Below are 21,781 nucleotides of genomic sequence, written 5' to 3'. Positions count from 1 at the left end.
TCAACATCAACGTTATTGCTTCAGGGAGACCTGGGCTCAGTTTGTGTCCTCTAGTTAATGCTCCCTTAGCCCCTAGTAGTTCTACTTTTATGACAGCCAGCATACTTGGCCTGCCCTGTTACATCCCCCACCACTTATTGAATTTGACTTCTTCATCAGACAAGTAAGATCACTGGGCCATCTGGTTCTATGTTATTTTACTAGTGGATAGCATGTGCTTAGCACATGAATGAATAATGGTGTAAATCATATTTGATTTGTTCTTAATGTCTGTTCCAGTATCTATTGGAGTAACTGAAACATAATTAGCATTCAGTAAAATGCTCGTGGATTAAATGCAAGAATAAGAACCCTAAGGATGTCAGCTCAATGCATCCCTACTCCAAATCAGCTGGGAAAATTTTTCCTTCCATGGTTTTTGCGTGATCTCTCAGTGGACTTCTTGCTTGGCTCAGATGAAAGCTCAAAAGAACAGCATACAGGAGAAAAAACAAAAGTAATATGCAATGAGACTAAGATACCACACTCAAAAGTAATATTCTTTCTCTTTCCCTTTCAACTCTACTTCTGTTGAACACCACCCATCCCCAGAGGAAAAGATCACTAGAAGCATACTCATAAGAAAGAGTCACCACTATACGGTTTTTCTTTCTTTCTTTTTTTTCTTAGCAAAACATATGATATTTAAATTCTTACTCATGAATATGTAGCTAATATTGACTAATGGGAAACCTAAAAGGAAGAAAGCTAAGGCTTTTTGAGGCAAATCTATTGAAATTAAGGTCATATGTAAGAAATTTGTTTAATTTTTTTTTTCTGAGCCACATCCAAAACTCCAGAGGGCATATTAAATAATGAAAGTGTAAACTATTGGGATTTGGTGCTGGTTAGTATGTTGGCAGGGTACAGACTTCCCTGTGTGGTTTTAAAAAAAATAAAGAATTTTCTCTTCCTCTTTTATCTAATAGTCTCCAAAATTAAAACAGTTTTTTTTTTCTTTGTGGAGTAATATAAGCTAACCAAATTATACTCTAATATTTTCATTCAATGACTTGGAACGTCATGACAATGCTTGCTTGGGGAGTTGCCTATACTGAAAGAGAAAGAAAGGAAAATTTTTAAAAGAGAGAGAGAGAGAGAGATAAAACAAAGAATTCCAAGGATTGTCACAATCTGATCTGCATAAATAAAAGATAATGGCTTCAGTGAGCTGGCCAGCATTTCCGTGGAGTGATCGGTCTGTGGAGAGTCATGTCGGAGAGGCTGCAGGTCATTATGGCAGAATAAAGCCTATTTCTCATTTATATTAAAGAATCTTGCCTGTTAAGGGCTTGATTTGGATCTCAGACATAACTGCACACAGGGCTGCACACCTTGTTAAGTCAATTGCTACATATGCATTCTCTCCCTAATACACATACAGATTTTATCATTCACAACTCAACCATTACCTCAAATGTCTTTCCTTCATTTAGAAAGAACAACATTTAGGTAGATCAGAAGTACTCAAATCGAGAGTATTGGATCATAAAATTTTCTCTTGACATAAAAAAAATTTAACCAAATGTTACATAGAAGGCACTAATTTTCCTCCTCTTAAACAAGATTTGCTGCATTAAGAGAAGGAGGCAAAACTGTTCCTGTGCTGTCATGCATGTTTGATTCATTCCATTATCTGGTTCCAGGCAAGATGGGTTGTTCCAAGTTAGCATCTGGAAATAGAATAAAAGTTTTCATGTTTTTAAAAAAAAGCAAGCATGCAACAAACAAAGGCTGATTGAAAAAATAGTTCAATACAGAACACAAACCCAGGGAATGTAATGGCACCTTGGATCCAAAGAGGAATTATGGATGTAGTTGCAAAGCTTCCTTGGCTGGACCTTTAAAGACAAATGTAGCTTTAGTAGACTCTCATCTACTACAGGTTGAGATCTCATGTGTCTCTTCACCTAAGCAAAATCAAGTCCTTTCACATTGATTTACCTCAACAATTAACCAAAAACAAAACAAAAGAAAACACAAAAATTCTTCAGACAGTTACTTCCAAATAAAAAGACAAAAGGTTAATTTACAAGGTAGTATAAAGAAACGAAATTCTGGCTAAAAGATTGAGATACTGGTACTGGTCTATACAACTTCCACCTCTGTGACTCTCTTGGCCTCTTTGTTGTTGTTGTTTATTTTATCTATGTGGTACTAAGGAATTGAACCCGGGGCTTCATATATGCTAGGCAAGCACTCTACCACTGTCATATTCCCAGTCCTCTCTTGGCCTCTTTGATTCTTTTTTTGGGGGGTGGCAGGGGTCTGGTCGAGGACCTGAACTCTGAGCCTGGGCGCTGTCCCTCAGCTCTTCAGCTCAAGGCTAGCCCTCTACCACTTGAGCCACAGCGCCACTTCCGGCTTTTTTTTTTAATGTGGTGCTGAGGAATCCCACCCAGGGCCTCATGCATGCAAGGCAAGTGCTCTACCACTGAGCCACCTTCCCAGCCTGCCTCTTTGATTCTTGACTTATCTTATATTTTCTAATCCAGAGTCATAGAGACATTATGCAACTCAATGAAAAGCAGATCATTCATAAATGATAAGGACAGAGGACAGTGCAGGGAGAGGCAGTACATGATGGTATAGTGTTTTGAATTTTAGATATTTTAGGGAGGGGGGTGGTCATGGCCTTGAACTCAGGGCCTGAGTGCTGTCCCTGAGCTCTTTTGCTCAAGGCTAGCTCAAGTGGAGCTGGTAGCTTTCTGGTAGTTAACTAGAGTTAATAGTCTTACCTGGACTTTCCTACCCCGACTGGCTTTGAATATTGCTCCTCAGATCTCAGCCTCATGAGAAGCTAGGATTACAGATGTGAGCCACTAGCACCCAGCTTGAAAAGGTGTTTTTCAAACAAAATTTTAGGCAGTATAGGAGCACCCAAATGAGTATATGATGACTTGTAACAAGAAGTTTCATAGCTATGAAAGTATTTGACTTAAAGTTTTCTTTTGCAGAATGTTGATAAAACTGTGACCTGCTGGCCTGGGAAAGATTGTTAAACTCATCTATGAGCAGGGACTGCATAGGACAGAGTTCTCAATATGAATTCTATTGTCCCTTATTGAGTGTTTCAGAACTGGGTTGTGGGTTATTACAATAATTGGGAACACTTCCTGGCACCTACTAGACAGATGGCAGAGTTGCTTCATGTCTTGCAATGCACAGATAGCCCTGCAGAAGGAACAATTATTTTATGTTCATAAAACTTTTGTATATCATCTCATTAATGAAGGTATGTTTATAAGCATCTAGTTTTGTTTTATAAATGTGCACACAGTACTACTTGTCTAGATTTAGTGTGTGTGACTTTCATGGTGGCAGTTGCAAAGGCTATCAAGGGAATATCTCTCATACATTCTATGCTGGCATTTTTTATAAGCATACTCAAAGCTGGATACAAGTGGCTGGTGCCTGTAAACCTAACTACTTGGGGGTGGGGGCGAGGGGAGGATGGGAAGGGATGGGAAGGGGAAACAAAGGAGGAGGCTACAATGCTTGATAAGAAATATACTCATTATCTGCCGGGCGCTGGTGGCTCACGCCTGTAATCCTAGCTACTCAGGAGGCTGAGATCTGAGGATCGCGGTTCAAAGCCAGCCCGGGCAGGAAAGACCGTGAGACTCCTATCTCCAATAAAACCACCAGAAAACCGGAAGTGGCGCTGTAGCTCAAGTGGTAGAGCGCTCGCCTTGAGCTGAAGAGCTGAGGGACAGCACCCAGGCCCAGAGTTCAAGCCCCACGACCGACAAAAAAAAAAAAAAAAAAAAAAAAAAAAAAAGAAATATACTCATTATCTTCCCCATGTAATTGTAACCCCTCTGTACAGTATTTTCACAATAAAAAAATGTAAATCAAAAAAAAACCTAACTACTTGGGAGGATGACATTAGGAGGATTAAACTTGGAGATCCAACCAAGCTATAAAGTACATGAGACCCCTTTTCAATTGGTAGCTGGGCATGGTGGTGCATGCCTACCATCCCATCTATATCTATAGCCTGAGATGAGGTGATTTTAATTCCAGGGCAAAACAAGTAGAAAAGTCTGTGAAATACAATCTCAAAGAAAGAAACGTCCATTCCCTCCCCCCCCCAAAAAAAATGAGAAGAAGTTTAACACAGATAGATTGAGATCTAGAGGCTTGTTTTCATACTTCTTGACAAACAGATATTATAAAATATTTGTTATAGAAAAGAGGAGTCTTAGGCATGACACTGTGGCCAACACTATCTGGGGTAAGAGTAATCTGTAGGCCAAAATCAGAAGTTAAGAGATGATTGCGACAGACACACTGGGGGAAACTGCTCTTTCTAGGAGCAGGAAGAAGGGATGAAAAGCTGGAAGGAGAGAGTGGGAGCATAAGCATGTCTGGCTCCTAGTGACTTAATAAATATGCAGCTATCCCCAGAGAGAAAGAAGGTTAAGTAAAGCCAGGAGCCTTGTAGCATAGCTCCCATTTGGAACCTTGGGAAGATTCTACTTTGCCTTGTGCCCTGCACCCCCAAAAGGGTTAACAAAGCAGAACAGTACGTAGTAGACAAAAATTGTGGCCTTTCCTTTCAGGAAGAAGGTGTGGAAGGAAACCAGACATTTACAGATAAAGTTGGTAAATAAGCTAGATGGCAAAGAACAGTAGTAAGTCAGCCTCCGTCTGCCAGGTTTCAGTCTTTCCCTCGGGCCAAAAATTCCTACCCTATTCAACCAGATATCAGCCAGCAAATTGAGATCTAAAGATACATTTGCTGCACTACGTCTTGCATTTATATTCTCTTCAGTATGCTTCTTTCCCTTAAGTGGGCCTCAGAATCTGGTCACCCTGAACTTGGAGTAGAGGAACTAGACCAGTATTACATTTATCATTGAAACTAAGACTATTAAAAACAAGAATAAGAATGCCATCTACTGGTGTGGAAAGCAGCAAGGCTCTAACACACCTACAGTTGGTTTACACCTGAAAAGATTCATCACAAAAATATTCTATTGTTTTGTTATATAACAGAGACAACCACTGAAAATGGAAAGTTAAATGAGTAGTAATAAGAAAATTAAAATAAACACGTAAGTTCTTTTTTAACTATTAAATCATTTTCCTATCTTAATTTTACATTTCTTACTATATGCTACATCTGGAACAGAATAGAAGGAAATATGGGGTTGGTTGGTTGATTGGTTGGTTGGTTTTTACTGATGTTAAGATGGTCTAAAGCAACATTTTAACATCCATTTTTAAAATTTTTTATTGTGAAAATACCATTCAGAGGGGTTACAATTACATGGGCAAGATAACGAATACATTTCTTATCAAGCATTGTTGCCTTCTCTTTGTTTCCCCTTCCCATCCCTTCCCATCCTTTCCCATCCCTTCCCATACTCCCTCCACCTCCCCCCACCTGATCTTCCCCGCCCCCCCACATCAAAGTTGTAAAATTCGTTTTTCAACATAACAACTTGTACATCTCATTGTTGCAATGGGTCCACCTATCTCCCTATTTAAACGATTTGTTTTTTCCCTTCCCCTCCACAAATTATACCAGCATCAAATACAGTGAAAGTAGGGGTTATACCATGGAGGAGGGACATACAAAACACATAGAAATCATCTTATAAATATGTTAGAAACAATTGCATGAAAGAAAATAACATTTGAATACATATCTTGGGGTTCATTCCCTTAACATCAACTTATATGACCTTTTCTGCTTGACTCAGACAATACTAGTTATTGCAAATAAGGGAAACTATGGGACCTATGTTTCTTTGGGCCTGGCTTACTTCACTTGTTAGGAAATGGAAAAACTTGGAAACATCCATTTTTTATAAATAGATTTGCCTACTATAGAGAGAATAGAAAAGTACGTAACCATTGGCTGTTTCCATTTCCTTTTTTTTTTTTTTTTGTCAGTCATGGGGCTTGAACTCTGGGCCTGGGCACTGTCCCTGAGCTCTTCAGCTCAAGGCTAACACTCTACCACTTGAGCCACAGAGCCACTTCTGGTTTTCTGAATGGTTTAGTAGAGATAAGAGTCTCATGGACTTTCCTGCCCTGGCTGGCTTTGAGCCACGATCCTCAGATCTCAGCCTCCTGAGTAGCGAGGATTACAGTCATGAGCCACTGGCGCCCAGCTGTTTTCATTTTCTATGTAGTGGAATTTTGCTGGAATTCTTTATGTATTTTTATAAGTCAAAATAGGGACTGATCTGTATTTTCTGTATTGACTTAGCATTGATAGGATCATTCATATAAATGTTCCTCATTGGCTGGTGATTTTTTTTTTCTGCAAAAAGCTTAATTTCATTTGGTCCAAGCCTGGGGAAGGGCTCAAGGATAGTTAGTTATTTAGGAAGCTACCCATAGCTAGAGGGAGAGGCTCAGGTAGAAGCTCTGATGTCAGGTGGTACAAAGATGGCTTTCAAAATTGCTTCTGGACTCTGGGTCTTCTAGCCATGCCTGAGGGTGATACATTCAAAGAGATACCCCCCCAGCCTGGTGACTTTCCTAGACTGGTTGGCTTTGAACCACAATCCTCAGATCTCACCTTCCTAAGTAGCTAGGATTACAGGTATGAGCCACCAGTGCCCAACCTCTATGAAACTCTTATCTCCAATCAACCACCAAAAAAGCCAGAAGTGGAGCTGTGGCTTAAATGGTAGCATGCTAGCCTCAAGCAGAAAAGTTCAGGGAAAGAGCCCAGGCCCTGAGTTCAAGCCCCAAGACCAGTACCAAAAAACAGAAAATGTTCTATACCAACTGTGGGGAAGATGTGGAGCTCCTGAATCTTTCATGTACTGATGGGAAGAATATAAACTTGTAGAATCAATTAGGAAAATACTAACACTTTTAGGGGCTGGGAAGGTGGCTCAGAGGTAGAGCGCTTGCCTTGCATGCATGAGGTCCTGGATTCGATTCCTCAGCACCACATAAGCAAAAGGAAAAAAGCCAGAAGTGGCGCTGTGGCTCAAGTGGTAGAGCGCTAGCCTTGAGCTGAAGAGCTAAGGGACAGCGCCCAGGCCCAGAGTTCAGGCCCCATGACCGGACCCAACAAAAAAAAATGCTAACAATTTTAAACTTAAATATGTATACCATAAAACTCATCAACTCTATTATTAGAAAATCATGTTAACCACATATATCTACTCAAAGATTTGAACAGGAATGCTCATAGCATCTTTATTTGTACTACCCAAAACTGAAAAACACTCAAATATCCACTAACAGGCAAATGGACAAATAGATGGTTCAATATCCACACAGTGGATTACTAGTCAGCAAAAATGATATTGCTAATTATGTAGCTATTGCTACAGGCAAATGCATAGATGATTATTGTTATATGCAACAGCAGAGACTGACTCAAAATAAATAGGATAAGGGAAATGAACCCCACCTCAAAATACATGTGATATAAAATTTTATAAAATGTAAACTAAACTAACCCAACACAAAGCAGATCTGCAGCAGTGTAGAAATGAGTAGAGAGTTTGAGGAAGGGCACAGATTATGGAGAGTTGCAAGGAACCTCTTAGGGATGTAGAAATGTATACCTGTGACTTTGATGATGGTTTCATAGGTATGTAAATATGTTAAAACTCATCATAGTGAACATTTTAAATATATGAAATTCACTGTAGTCAATTATACTCCCAATAAAGTAGTAAAAAAAAGTCATATACTAGTGGAAACTTTATTAAACAAAATGTTGATTTTTAGCTTTGGGTTATTTATTTTGAGGTAACTAGTTTGTCTTTGGTATTTTCCATGTCTTAATTATTAATGATATTATAACCAATTAACTGTTGATGAGCTTGCACTCATGTACAGAGCACAGGACAAAGCTACTGAATAATTTGATTGTATTGTACAATCTAGATTTACATTCTTTGTCCTCCCAAAAGAAATTAACCACTGCATCGTACTTACATTGTTGAAAATCAAATTAAAATTCTCAGATTATCTGTACAAATAAATTTAAGCATTCAATTATTAAATCCATCTATGTTGATAGATGTGAAAATGGAGTTACTGACGTTCTAAATCACAAACCTCTTTGCATAATAAAAATGAAACCCACCACAAAAACATGGGTCAATTTCAAATAATTGCTAGTTAAATGCATGAAACCATTTTTTCCTCTTTATAACTGGGTATTAGAGGGTAGAAAACAAAACTTTCACATCTTCTTCCACTTTTCTTCTTTTCCAAAGTCATCATGACACAAGTAGAAAACTTTTCACCAATTTCACATGATGAGTTGCATGAAATTACTTCTGGCTACATGTCTAAGATATATATGAAACATAGATAAATGTCATGTTTAATGTGGATCTCATCCTCAAGATGTATCATCATGTATATACAAGTATTCCAAAGTCCAAAAGAAAATCTGAAGTCCAAACATTCTTATCTGGAAGTTTTCAAGTTAAAGATACTCAATCTGGACATTTGGTCACATCTCTGCTCCTTCTTAAGTCTCTAAAAATATAAGGCTGATCATGCCATTTTTCTCCACAAGAACCTCAAGAGCTTTAGTGTCTCCCTCAGAGTAAGTCAAATCCTTGTAATAGCCAGCAAGAACCCCAGCGACCTGGGGCAATCTGTTATTAGTCTCTCCACATCGGAACTTATCATTATCTACAATACACAGAATATCATTCTAGGGAATTCACGTATGCGCTACTGTGTGCATTATTTTGCATAATGACTCTAAAATAGCCATCCTTAGTCCTTTGTAATAATAAGGAACTAGACCAAAGGAGGCTAAGCAACTTACCCAAGACCACTAGGGTGTGCAGGAGCAAGAGTTCAAATTGTGTTGTCCATTTCCAAGATCCATTCTTTTTTACCATGTGACATAAGACCCTCTATGATCAGACAAGTGGACTCTCCTGATAGCACCCTAATTAAGGTCGCTACTGCATTCATTCATTCTGTATTTAAACACTTGCTTCTTCAATGTCCCCATTGAAACTCTGTCCGTGAAAGAGAAGAAATCTCACGTTAGTAGGTTAATATTTTGTGAGAGGAATTCAATGATCAACTGAATCCAGGCCTCAAGCATAGCATTTAACATAGGAGCTCAGAGTAAAAATTGGGGAGAAAACACTTTTCACCAACTCTCCATCTTCCCTGGAGACAACTGAGGACTAATTCAGTGAAAACTGTGCATGTCTTGATACTTTTATTCTCAATTACAGAAGCTATCATGTGACATAGTTGTTAAAGCTTTACTGTTTTCACTAAACTGTAAGCCTCTTGAGTCTGGGAAACGTAGCTTATTTATCTTTAAATCCCCAATGCCTACATTTGGTACATTGTAAAAGTGTCATAAACATTTGTCGACTGAGTTAATAAAGTGAATGCATGAATGAATGATGCCACAAGGCCTAGGAGGAACAGAGAAAGGCAACTCTAAGTATCAGTACGAACTAATTTTAAAGACCCTTTCATCTTTTCTCCTAACTTGAAACACAGACAGAACTATCTTAAATAACACTATTGCAATGAGATTTTAAAGTGATTACTGCATATCACAATAACTAATGTTCCAATTTAGAGCTGTGGGTGATTGGTTCAATATGAACCAGCAGTGAATGCTGAGAAAAGTGCCTGAAATCCAGTAGCTCATTGGTTAAATATTGATTTAATTTAAATGTGAATCTTAATCCATGCACACCTCCCTCCCTGGGAAGCTCCTTTTTAGTTATCTCTCTACTGTATGACAGTATTTGTATCCATGTCTGTGTACCATATTACACCATAAATTCTTGAGATCAGGAATATGGCTGCTTCTTAGACTAAAAGAAGCTTAGTGGGCATTCCCACAGTATTTGTAAACCCTATTCGTTACAGTTCCTGTCTCCCCCATTCACTCTCCATCCACTCCCAGTTATAATGAAAGAGCATGGGCTTTTTCTATGAATAATCAGATATGATTACTAGTTCAGGCACTATCAGACTAGAGGGAAAAAATAATAGACTACTAATCAGTCCATCCTATATCCCACCACACAAGACTATCTCATGGACCAAGTATAAGAAAATAAATTACATTACTAAGTATAATACAATCGTGCTAATTAATATTAACATGTATTGAACTAGTATTCGTATATTTATATCCAGGTATATATAAATATTTATACCTGGATATATATTATACACTTAGCTCCTATACACAAACATCATGTGCAATGATTATGCTCCATTTTCTGTACAGTCAAAGTGCAGAGGCACTGAGCAAATCTCCTAGGGTCATCTCTCAATGTGAAGCAAGGTCTGACCTTGCTCGGGAATTCTATAGGTCTTTGAGTTTTACCGTTATTTTTGTGACTGTACTTTATTCCACATTTATCTTTTGTTTGCTATGTTTTCCATTTGCCCTGTTTTTCTTTTATTCCAACAGGCTATTCTGTGGACTTTCCACACACAGCCCTCAAACACAGGATCTCTGTCATTCTCAGAGAAGCTCTACCACTTTGTAGGAATTGAGAGAGATGATTTCTTGATTGCCCTGCACTGTTCTATCACTTAGAGTAATAATTACAGAAGTAAAAGTGTAATAAAGTGGAAGGTTTAACCCATATTTTATGAGTCACAAATGGGCTCTAAAAAGCTGCCATTTTACTATTTCCTTTAGAGATACTTAATAGATAATGTCAGTAGTAAAGTTTAGTGCACAACCAGTGCTTAATATTCCCTGTCTTTTGAATTATCAACCCTCTAAAGGAAGAATAATCAAAGGAGCTTCACGGTATATATGTGTGTCCATTCACTCTGATGTCATCCAAGTAAAACCTAAAAGGCAAAGGAGTTGGTATGACAATGCATCAACTACACAGATTGAGCAACAAGAGAAAGCAGTGAAAAGAACCCAAATGAGAATATTATCCAGAAGATTAAAATTGTATGTGGCTGTGCAGATAGCATCTACCACCTGGAAGAAATGGCCCTAAATCGTAGACACAGCATGAAACAGCTATTGCTGAGTTGGTTAGCTTCACAGTAGCTCATATAACCTGACCTCTTCTGACATAGTTCAACACCTACAAATTTTTCATTCCTCTCTAATAAACTAACCATCTCTTCACCCTGGTTCAGCTACATTTCCAATGACTCCTGTTATAGGAATCTGGATACAAAAAGTACTGATGAATTATTGCCTGCTTTCTTGGATCCAATTCCAATGTCTTTCTTTGTATTTTCAACAAAAGAAAGGATTTTCGTATCTAGGCATTTTTGGAAGCAGTTTGTCAGTTCCTAAGTCCACTTGCAGTAAAGCCTACTTCAGGTCTCTTGTTCTTTGTCTTTTCTGTCCATTGATGCTACAGAGGCAATATCTATGTGGGCTCTGTACAGGGCTCACAGGTGGCAGCATCTCACCTCAACACTGGTGCCAGTAGAAGATCACTATGGTCTAATCGGCTCTAGCTCTTGCTGAAGGACGAATTTAAGGGTGGACACACGTAGGAGTTTCACAAGGTAAGTGTTAAGTGATATTTTTTAAAAGCAAAAGTATACTCCCAAGAAGGTAGAGACTCAGAGATCCAGTTTCATATACTCCCAAAGGTCAAGACTTTATGATCATTGCCTATGATTATGCTAATAGGATATACTTCATTGTGGAGTTTTCCTGAAACAAAGGCTGGTCTTTCCAGAAAGGGGCTGGACAGTGACTACATTACCATACAAGGTCCATTCAAAAACCACAGCTTTGCTTTGCATTGGTGGCTCACTCCTGGAATCCTAACTACTCAGGAGGCTGATATCTGAGGATCTCAGTTCAAAGCCAGCCCAGGCAGGAAAGTCTGTGAGACTCTCATCTCTAGTCACCACCAGAAAACAGGAGGTGGTACTGTGGCTCAAATGGTAGAGCGCTCGCCTTAGCTGAAGAGCTGAGGGACAGAGCCCAGGCCCAGAGTTGAAGCCCTACAACTGACCAAAACATAAAAATAAAAATACAAAAAACACAGCTTTAATGACATATTAATGAGAGCTTTGTTTGACCTTATACAGACTTCCTGCAGAAAGAGAACAAAAAGCCACAGAAAAGAGGATTCCTAGAACCACAAGACTAGCAGAAAATAGGGTCTGAATGGGACAACAAAAGCTCTCATCTGTTTCTTGGAGTAGCTGCTGTGGGGCCTGCAGCCATCTTCTAGCCTAAGACCCTCTCACCATGACACAGGTGTGTCACTTTCTGCCCTACAGCCACATAGCTGGGGATGCCACACATGAAGGCATAGTAGGAGAAAAGCATAAGAGGAGAAAAATACTTGCTTGCTATCTGTTTTTCTTTCTTTCTTTGAAGACAGCCATGAAATACATTTCATTGCAGCCTGTTAGTCACATCTTTAATGTGGGATTGAGTACGCAGTCTTCTGTAGCAGTCAAGAAGAGAGAACTTGTCTATATTAGCAGAACTTAATAGGCCTAAAACCACTGACAGAGGACACATGTTGGCCTCTCCTGAGCCTCATGACTTTAGAAAATAGGGATAATAATGCTGATTTGCCTCACTGGATCCCTGTAAAAATTAAAGACCTCTTATAGACAAATCTTCATTTTTAAAGTGCTTCTCTAATTTTAAAATATTAAATGATTACAAAAGAGTGTTATTTATTATTAAAGAAACTTTGGGTAAGAAGGGGATGACAAATGAGTTACATTGTCTTTATTAAAGATACTTCTCATACTAGGTAAAGGAAACGTATTTTGTACATAGTAACAATGGAGGACTTTCATTGAAATCATTCCCCTTCTTTGTCAATGTATTTCACAAATATTTTTAGCCTAATGTTGCCCTTCATGCTTCCATTTGAGAACCAATTCATCCCTAGTTCTCTCATGTTCTCCCAGTTCTCCCCTGAAACATAAACAAATGGGTTCAGCTCTCTCAGCCTCTGTTTTCTCTTCTTTCAAAGGAGAGTGAGATGGATAATAACTAACCCATGCCTTATATATATACCTGCAGCGGAGATGCAGGCCAGCTGCTTTCTCCATGACTATGTTCAGTGTGCTCTTTGAGAAGAGACTCTACTGATCTGGAAATGTTTGTTTCAGATCATCCTTGAGTACCTCATAACAGAAAGCTTGAGAAAGCATTGGATCATCCCAGGAAGGCCCTATGGGGTCAGGTTATTCTGTCCCCTGCACTACCTCTCTTGCCTTATTTTGTCCAAAAGATACAAAGAGCAAGGGCCTCCAGGAGGCATTCACTACTTGAAGATCTCCTGAGTGTTTCCCTGAACTATAATGAAGAATCCACTGGGGTGGTTTATGTGGTTGTTAGTGAGAGCACACATGTGAGTGATTGCCCAGACTTAAGTCTTGAGCCACTCTGGGGAGGAGGAGACATGATTAATAATTAGTGCCAAGACTAGAAACGTGTCTGCTCCAAAGGTATGATAATCAGCAGGCTTTACTCCATCCTATCTGGCATTTCAAGAAAGAGCAGGTGAGCACCTCCGTGCTTGAAAAGCTCAACTCAACAACTCCCCAGTTGACCCCTGTCTAAGTTTTGAGTTGTGCAAAAATTTCCATTTTTCTGGTTTTATCTCTTTTTTTTAATGGCTGGGGTATGTTATCTAGATCTTTGTACTGCACAGATTAAAGTAGTCTCTAAACACAAGTCAAAATTCATTCTCTGATCCCCAAAGGGGCTACAACTACTTTAAAGAATTCCTCTCCACCAATTCTTCCCCCTACTCCTCCTCACAAGGGAATCCACCTGACAGGCCTGAGTTATTTCCGATGGTTGAGATACAAAATCTGATGCACACATTTGTTTGTTATATAGGCTCACAGGTGTTCACACGTATCTTTCACCTCTTTCAAAATTTAGAAGGAATAAAAACACAAGCCTTGAGTAAATTTTACTAGTTCTGCTGTCTATCTGGTACATTCTTTGTTGAGACATGTCTCTTTCCCATGTCTCCTTCTTTTCCTAGTGAATTTTATTCTATTTGAAGAGGCCAGTGGAAATCTCCTCAGTCTGCACTCCAAGGACATCGTATGCTTGTTGTAAAACCTGAGAAAGGGATCTGAAAATGAGCCCTCTTTGGGGACCTTAGAAGCTCCAAACCATAGTAAACTCCACCGAGGGAAGCAAAATACAAGGAAGTTGACCGATATTTCACTTCTTCCCTCTGAGGAGGACTGCAAAGGAAACTTGTTTACACCTATGTCAATACATCCAGGAAAAAAAAAAAAAACCTCTTCAGCTTTCTAGGTAGGTTTCACATGGGGTTACAAGACAAAAGGATGCATGCAACAAATTATTTACCAAATAAAACAGCATTCAGCCAGAAAGTAAACCAACAACTCCAGTGGTATTGCAGTCTCTCTAGCAACTGTATTGTACAATATCAATCATATTCCTTTATAATTTTATTTTTAAATGGAGTAATAAATTTACATAGTATAAAAATATCACCATGTTTAACATCTCCTATTTGTCTGACATTTTTATTATTCCAACATAAAGCAGTTTGTATGTAAATTGCCATATGCTCTTAAGTTAAACCAATAGAATCCAGTCTGTGAAAAACTCATCATTTTGTTGTGAACATGGATAACAATCCATTGCACAAACAGGCCCAAGAAAAAAAGAGAAAAGTGCCAAATGGAAATAGCAAGAAAACCACTGCCCAACTTAATAGGTCATGAGTTATATTTTGTGCATGGCTTTGATTATGTACTAATAATGAGCACATTCTCTGTTTTAAATAAAGAACACTAAGTAATGAAGCATTATTCTTCATTAGGAAATTTAGAGATCAAACATGGGCTATTTTTCAGTCAGCTTTCCATTACTATAACAGATACCTGAGATAACCAACTTATAAAGAGTAAAGGGTTTTGTTTTGGTTTGGTTTTTTTTTACACACAGCTTTGGGAGTTTTGGTCCAAAGGTTTGGTGGATTGGTCCCATTGCTTAGAAGCCTGTAATGAGGCAAGACATCAGGATAACAGTATATGACAGAACCTCAGACAGGCTGAGATCCCTCTGTTCCTTCAAGGGCACACCCTCCATGATGGAAGACTTCCAGTAGGCCTCAGCTCTTAAAGGATTCTCCACTTCCTAACCTGGGGCCCAGATCTGAGACCAAGTCATTAACATATGAGCCTTGGGGACACATTTATCCATACCAGGCTACATGGGTCTGGTGGCAGAAGTGGCATAGTTCACTGTGTTTCTTAGTTTCTAAAACACACACACACACTCACACACACACACACATATGCAAGCATGCACATAAAGTTCAAGGCACCAAACAGGTCCTGAGATGTTTACCACAGCTCCTATTTTAAAAGGAAATTTAACTTTAAAAGATAAAATTTAATTCAAATTTATTCACTACCCCTCTCACACTCAAAAATGGCTGTGATAGAGTTTGTTTAACTTCACAAAGACATTTGTAGAAAAGATCATATTAGCTATATTTTAGGTCATTTAATTGTCTGCTTATTATATACTTTATTCCATTATTCAGCATCCTAAACTACATTTAAATAAATTGAATAGGGCAGTAGAACAAATTGCATAACATTAAATTTTTATATATTTAAGAGATCTGTGGGAGAGTGGCTATTTAGGAGTAGGCAAGAGGACAAAGGAAGCAGTGGTAGATAAAGAAACAATTACATGATCCCAGGAGAAGGCTACTTCAGAGAATACAGGGTCATTTATTCAATACTTACGAACATCTCCTAAGTACTAGGCCCCCTCATAGAAAATTGTGATATAGAGATGAACTAGACACAATATTCTTGCTCTTATGGAACTTATATTCTGCCTGTAAAGAAAATAAATTTAATCTATCAAGTAGTTGTGCAGTATCCAGTGAAGATACTGAAGAAAAGAGAGCAGAGCCATGTGATGGTGTGAGCCATGATCTGATTCAGTCTTACAATTTCATTCTGGCTGCTGTGAAGAAGATATACTACAGGAAAGCAATTATGGAGGCAGGACTCATTAAAATGCTTTTGACTTCTATAAGACAGGACATAAGAACAGCTCAAAGTAGAGGGTTGGTTATGCAAGCAATAAGAGGTTCTTTATTTTGTTGAACTAGTCCAAAGGTAAAGGCAACAAGATTTGTTAACTGACTAGATACAGAGTGTAAAAGAAAGAAAGATGTCAAGGATGATTTCAAGGCATGGAGGTTAAGAAATATTGTGTGAGCCTAGCATTTAAGAGCAGAAGCAGGAGGATAGAGAGTTCAAAGCCAGTCTCAGCTACATAGTGAGTTCAAGGTCAGTCTGAGCTTTATAGTGAGACCCTTTCTCAAAAAAAAATACAAAGGCTGTGACATATTTCAGTGGTAAACCATTTACTAAGCATGTGATAAGTCCTTGATCTGCAGAAGAGCAAATAATAACAACAATAACAATAATAGTAAGTTTGATGAAGGAGAAACAATGAGATATTGAGAGAGGAAGGGTTAGGAAGAGGAAAAGTCAGGTGTCATATTGTATGTGCTGTTTTAGGAGCTTGTTAAGCAACTGAATGATGGTGTGGAGATGGTTGTTAATATTTAATATTTTAGATATATAGTTGCACAAGAAGTTCAAACTGAAAAGCCATGAAGAAACAAGTCAATACATAAACATTAAAGCATCAGGAATGGATGTATTATCGAAGAAACCAATGTTCAAAAAATGGAGGAGTGCAAAACTGTTGAGCATTCTAATATACAGAGCAATGATGCTTAGTTTCAACTGACAACTTGATTGGATGAATACCATACACTGGAGATTAGTAAAGCACACCACTAAGTGCATCTATGAGGGTGTTCATGAGATGCTTAGGTCACAAGTGCTCTGACCTAATAAACATATTAATCCTTTGATGGATTCCTTATATGATGGCATTATTGAGAAGCAGTAAAAAATAAAAAGTAGGAGAGGGAGCCAAGTTGAAGGAAGTGAGACACTAAGGGTGTGTCTTTAGGGATGTAACTTTCCTTGGACTCTTCCTGTATCCCCCTTTTCTCTGCTTCCTTGCCACCAAGATGTGAACTACTCTGTTCCCAATGCCCTGCTTTCCGTGATGGACTGACTTTACTAAACTGTGAGCCAAAAAGTAAAACTATAGGTCCTTTGCATAGAATATCATTTCCTCAAATCTAAATACAACAACAAAAATGCCTCTATGTCTTAGAATTCATCAAAGCACTTACATTTAGATGGAAAACAACTGACAGCTCATGTCAGAAAGATTAAAAAACTTGTCCTTCTATTTCATCCTCCTTGGATTGTATGGGCGTTTTTGTTTTTCTTTTTTGTTCAGGATGCTAAACAGCACTGAAAATTGATAACAAATGAAGTCAGCCTAATTTACAGACTCAAAATTAACTGACACCACATTAAACAGATGATCAACCATCAAAATGACTACAGCAGTGTTTATTTTCCACATCATATTTTGTAGTCTTTGAAATGTCAAAGATGCTCTCCCACTGAGCAGCAAATGTGGATATACATATGCAAGGCTGTCATCAGACTAGAGAAGACTGAAGGCAAATTTAGAAAGATTCATTACAGCCTTAATCCTTCCTAAAATTATGATTAAACAGGACTGACGGGTTGTTGGCTTTTAGGGAGATGGAGTTATTGATTACTGACCTAGGAATTGAAGCTTCTGAATATTTGACCCAATGGATTTGGGGTTAGAAAGTGTGGGAATTTCAAATACAAGACATTCAGCTGTACTACATTCAAATTAATGGTGTAGTCTTGCTTCTGACTTTATACAGGTTGGGAACTGTCACCTAAAGCACTGTGCTCCTTTTTATTTCATTGAAGACCCAAAGCTGGCTAGACTTGTTAGTATGTGCCTGTAATTGCTTCCAATCCTAGTACTCAGAAGGCTGAGGCAGGAAGAAATTCCAACCTTGTGTTCCAGGCTAGCCTGAGTTAAACAGTGAAACTCCAAAACAAACAAGCAAAAATGAAACAAAGGAAGGCCACAAACATGCTTGTTCATGAAACTAAAAGTTCCTTGAAAACACAGCAGTTTTAGAAAAATGATGGAAAATGTTATCCCAGACCTGACATTAAAGCATTCAAGTTTGTCTTTGCTTTCTAGCTTTGCCACACCCAACCTCAGCCATGCCCAAGGTGAATGTTAAGCCATGCATTCTTGCGTATCTGATTTGGCAACTGATCTCCTTCATCTACCATATCCTGCTTCCAGTAATAAAATATTGAGAACCTAATTGTGAACAATGGCTCTCTTTCTTTCACACTGCTAGATGCTTTCTCCTTCCACCAACAGTAGGGGATAATAAATTCTCTTTGAGGGGTTCATGGTTTACCTGTGGGAACAAAGGCAGAAAAGAGAAAGGCCAGATATGGAATGAGGACTGGAAAAGAAGGAAGGAGAAAGGAGCTGAGAAAGTGGGGGGCTCACACAGGCTCTATTTGGGCAGTATTGGAAGAAAACTTTGATGGTTAAGGGACTGGGGTACTGAGTTTGCAGAGACCTAAAACAATATTCAGTCTACGACACAGCTTTTGAACAGCACAGATAGCCTAGAAAGGCAGACTTTTGAGAACCTCTAAGTGGGGTTCATGTCATTGAAGCGGGAATTAAGATAGGAAATTGTCTTCTATGCTAAGCTGAGAAGCTTGTGGTTTTATCTTGTAGGTAATAGAAAAACATTTCTGTGAGTGGGAAAAGTTGAAATTGAATCCAGGGTTTTGTCCATGCTAGGCACACAGACTACTATTGAGTTACATATCCAGCCACCCAAAACTTTTAAGTAGTAAGACAGAAGTTTCTAGATTAATCTCTTTCTTTGTGTTTCACCCTCTATTTAACTAAAATTCTGTAAAGGTACCTTTCTCTATTTCATAGAATTTTCCAGCCAACACAAATTCCTCTACTGTCTTTGGATCTAGGGCCCATAAAAGAAGAGAACACTTCTATTCTATGTATTTTCTACAACCCCCCCCAACGCCCCGTAATTTCTCCTAGCCCTAAGCAAATGCTCTTTAAATGCAGGCTAAATCCATTCTTAGAATTTCCTAATCTGCAGGTTCATATTTTCTACAAAAAATACTCATCTAAGAAAATGGTCAGAAGCCTGTTTCATGTAATATATTACTTCATATTTGAGGGCAGATGTCTACAAATATTTTTTAAAATTTCAGTATATTTGGATTGTTTTTCCTTGCACCAATCTGACTTGAGTTTATGCAGCAGGACAATGCTTCCATTTCTTTGCACTCTGCATTTGCCACAGTTCCTCCACTCTGGTCCGTAAAAATAAGCAAAAATATTTCCTACATAAAGTGATCCTTTTTAAAAGGCATAATAGATGTTCAATAAATGCTTGTGGACTACCTGTTAGCAGCTCCTACTAATTCCTAGGCAGATCAAAGGAATAACCAATCTATAGAGAAGTCTACCTTCTTAGAATTGAGCTAACCCGAATCCACAAAATCAACCAGCATTGGGCTGGGAAGGTGGCTCAGTGGTAGAGCACTTGCCTTGCATGCATGAGGCCCTGGGTTCGATTCCTCAGCACCACATAAGCAAAAAGAAAAAAGCCGGAAGTGGCGCTGTGGCTCCAGTGGTAGAGGGCTAGCCTTGAGCTGAAGAGCTGAGGGACAGCACCCAGGCCCAGAGTTCAGGCCCCATGACCGGACCCCCCCCCCAAAAAAAAAATCAACCAGCATTAAAGTGAGCCTTTGTTGTGTTGCCATCAGAGATAGCTCTTTGAAGAGCCTTGCACATAGCCCTTATAATAAATAATATTTTCACCATTTTATCCATGATAAAATGAGATTCTGAAAAGGCAAGATATTTATCACACAGCATTTAAACCATGAAACCAGAGCTAGCTCCTAGATTTTTCTGTTCCCTTGGCTAAAACTCTTTCCTCTCTATTAGATGATCTCTTAGGGTCAGCTGAGATGAAGGAGTGGAGCCAGTAAGAATGAGTAGAGAATTCCTCCTGGAGACAGTTTGTAGGTGTGAGTGGAGACAGAGAAGACAGACAAACTTTAGGAACCAGACAGTAAAAAGTAAATTTTATCCCTTATCTTACCTCCTCCCTTCCTCTTTCCCTCCCTCCCTTCTTTCTTTCCTCTCTCTCACTTTCCTTCACTTCTTTCTTTCCTCCATCCTTTCCTTCCTTTATTTCTTCCTTCCTTCTTCCCATCCTTCCATCTTTTTTTGTTTCTGCATCCTAGTACTACCACTGGAATACCATGTCTTGTTTACCTAAATCATTGGCTATGGAAAAATCCACTGCTCTTACGTATTCTGTCAGACCCATGCCTTCTCCCCATGTTGCATCCAGAAATATTTTATAGGGACAATTTTGCTATATTTTATGAACTACAATGAGTTAGAGAAGCCTAGCTCCTCCTTACATAAGGGAGCCTCCCAGGGCCAATGTTAGAAGCATCAAATTATAAATTGTAGACCTTTGATGGCTGAAGTATAATAATTAGATTACATAGAAATTTCCTTAACTGTGGGGCTGAACAGAACCAAATAGCTGGTAATTGGTCTCGACCAGAGTAAATAATGTCCTTCTTTTTATTTACATTTGGTTTTCCTACAAACTGCCTACTGGGTTGTATGGAAGTAAGAGGCTAGCAAAAATACTGAATCCCCATCCATCAGTATTAATCTCACACTTTACCATGGCTCCATCCATTTATCTTTCCGACACAAATTAGAAATTCAAGAGTTTTAACAAATGAGCCTGCAAATGTAAACTTATTAGGCCATATATTTTTACTACACACTGTGCGGTGCCCTCCACAAAGCTGTCCCTTCAGAGAGCATTTTCCTATTTTGTGTTATTGATGGCAGCTAACTAATCACATTTTTAATGTTGTCTTTGGGGAGGGCTGTTTGAGTGAATGTGCAAGCTAAACTACCCAGAATAAATCTACCTTATTAAATGCTTGAAATTATGTGTCTTTTACGATAAAGAAACTCCGGAGCATTGTTACATTTGCTAACCTTCTTTTTGCAGGAATCAAAAGACTGGGATTAATTAAAATAATACATCAAAACTGGGGTGTTGTACAGAATGTGTCTATGTGTGAGGAAAGGCCAAGAAAAATTGGTTAATTGGTCTCTTCATCCCTATTCACTCCTCTCCATCTAAATAGCTTTAAGTGTTGTTTTCTGAAACAGAACTACAATAACATGAGCTGGGGGAGGGATTGTTCTGTTGGTACACAATGGCTGGTCCCCACTAGTACCCATACCCTAGGAAATTCTTGCTGATTTATGCAAGCACCTTTCTGATTAACAAAGGACCCCTACAAAAATGATATCTGTATGGCGATGCTCTAAAACACATCGTAAGTATATTTGGACTTCAGCGTTCTATTTCATCTTTAAAAAAGGTGCAGATTTGATGCATATGCATCTGAATAATGTCATTGTTCATGAGTATCTAAAGAAAACATCTGGCATGCTTCCCTCAGTCAATTCCTCTTTTAGTTCAACGATAGAGGGTCTCCCTCAACATTGTGTACAATCATTTCATTATTCTGAGGTGGTTTAATTACTGGCAGGTCTTTTATTATCAAGCTCAAGTGCCAGTCTGAGCCCTGATTATAATCTGTTTTCTACTTCTTTGTAAGTTTTGTACTCTCCTAAGCAAATGCAAACATGACCACAATTCTACCTTGTCACATAAATTTCAAGGATGAGGAATGATGTGTAAGCTTGAATAGAGGGAGATGGCGATCATTCTGGAACTTGAGTTCC

This window comes from Dipodomys merriami, unplaced genomic scaffold (genome assembly GCF_024711535.1).
Source record: "Dipodomys merriami isolate MVZ:Mamm:240054 unplaced genomic scaffold, mDipMer1.0.p SCAF_6, whole genome shotgun sequence".
In the NCBI taxonomy this organism is placed as follows: domain Eukaryota; kingdom Metazoa; phylum Chordata; class Mammalia; order Rodentia; family Heteromyidae; genus Dipodomys; species Dipodomys merriami.
This window is presented reverse-complemented; position numbering follows the sequence as displayed.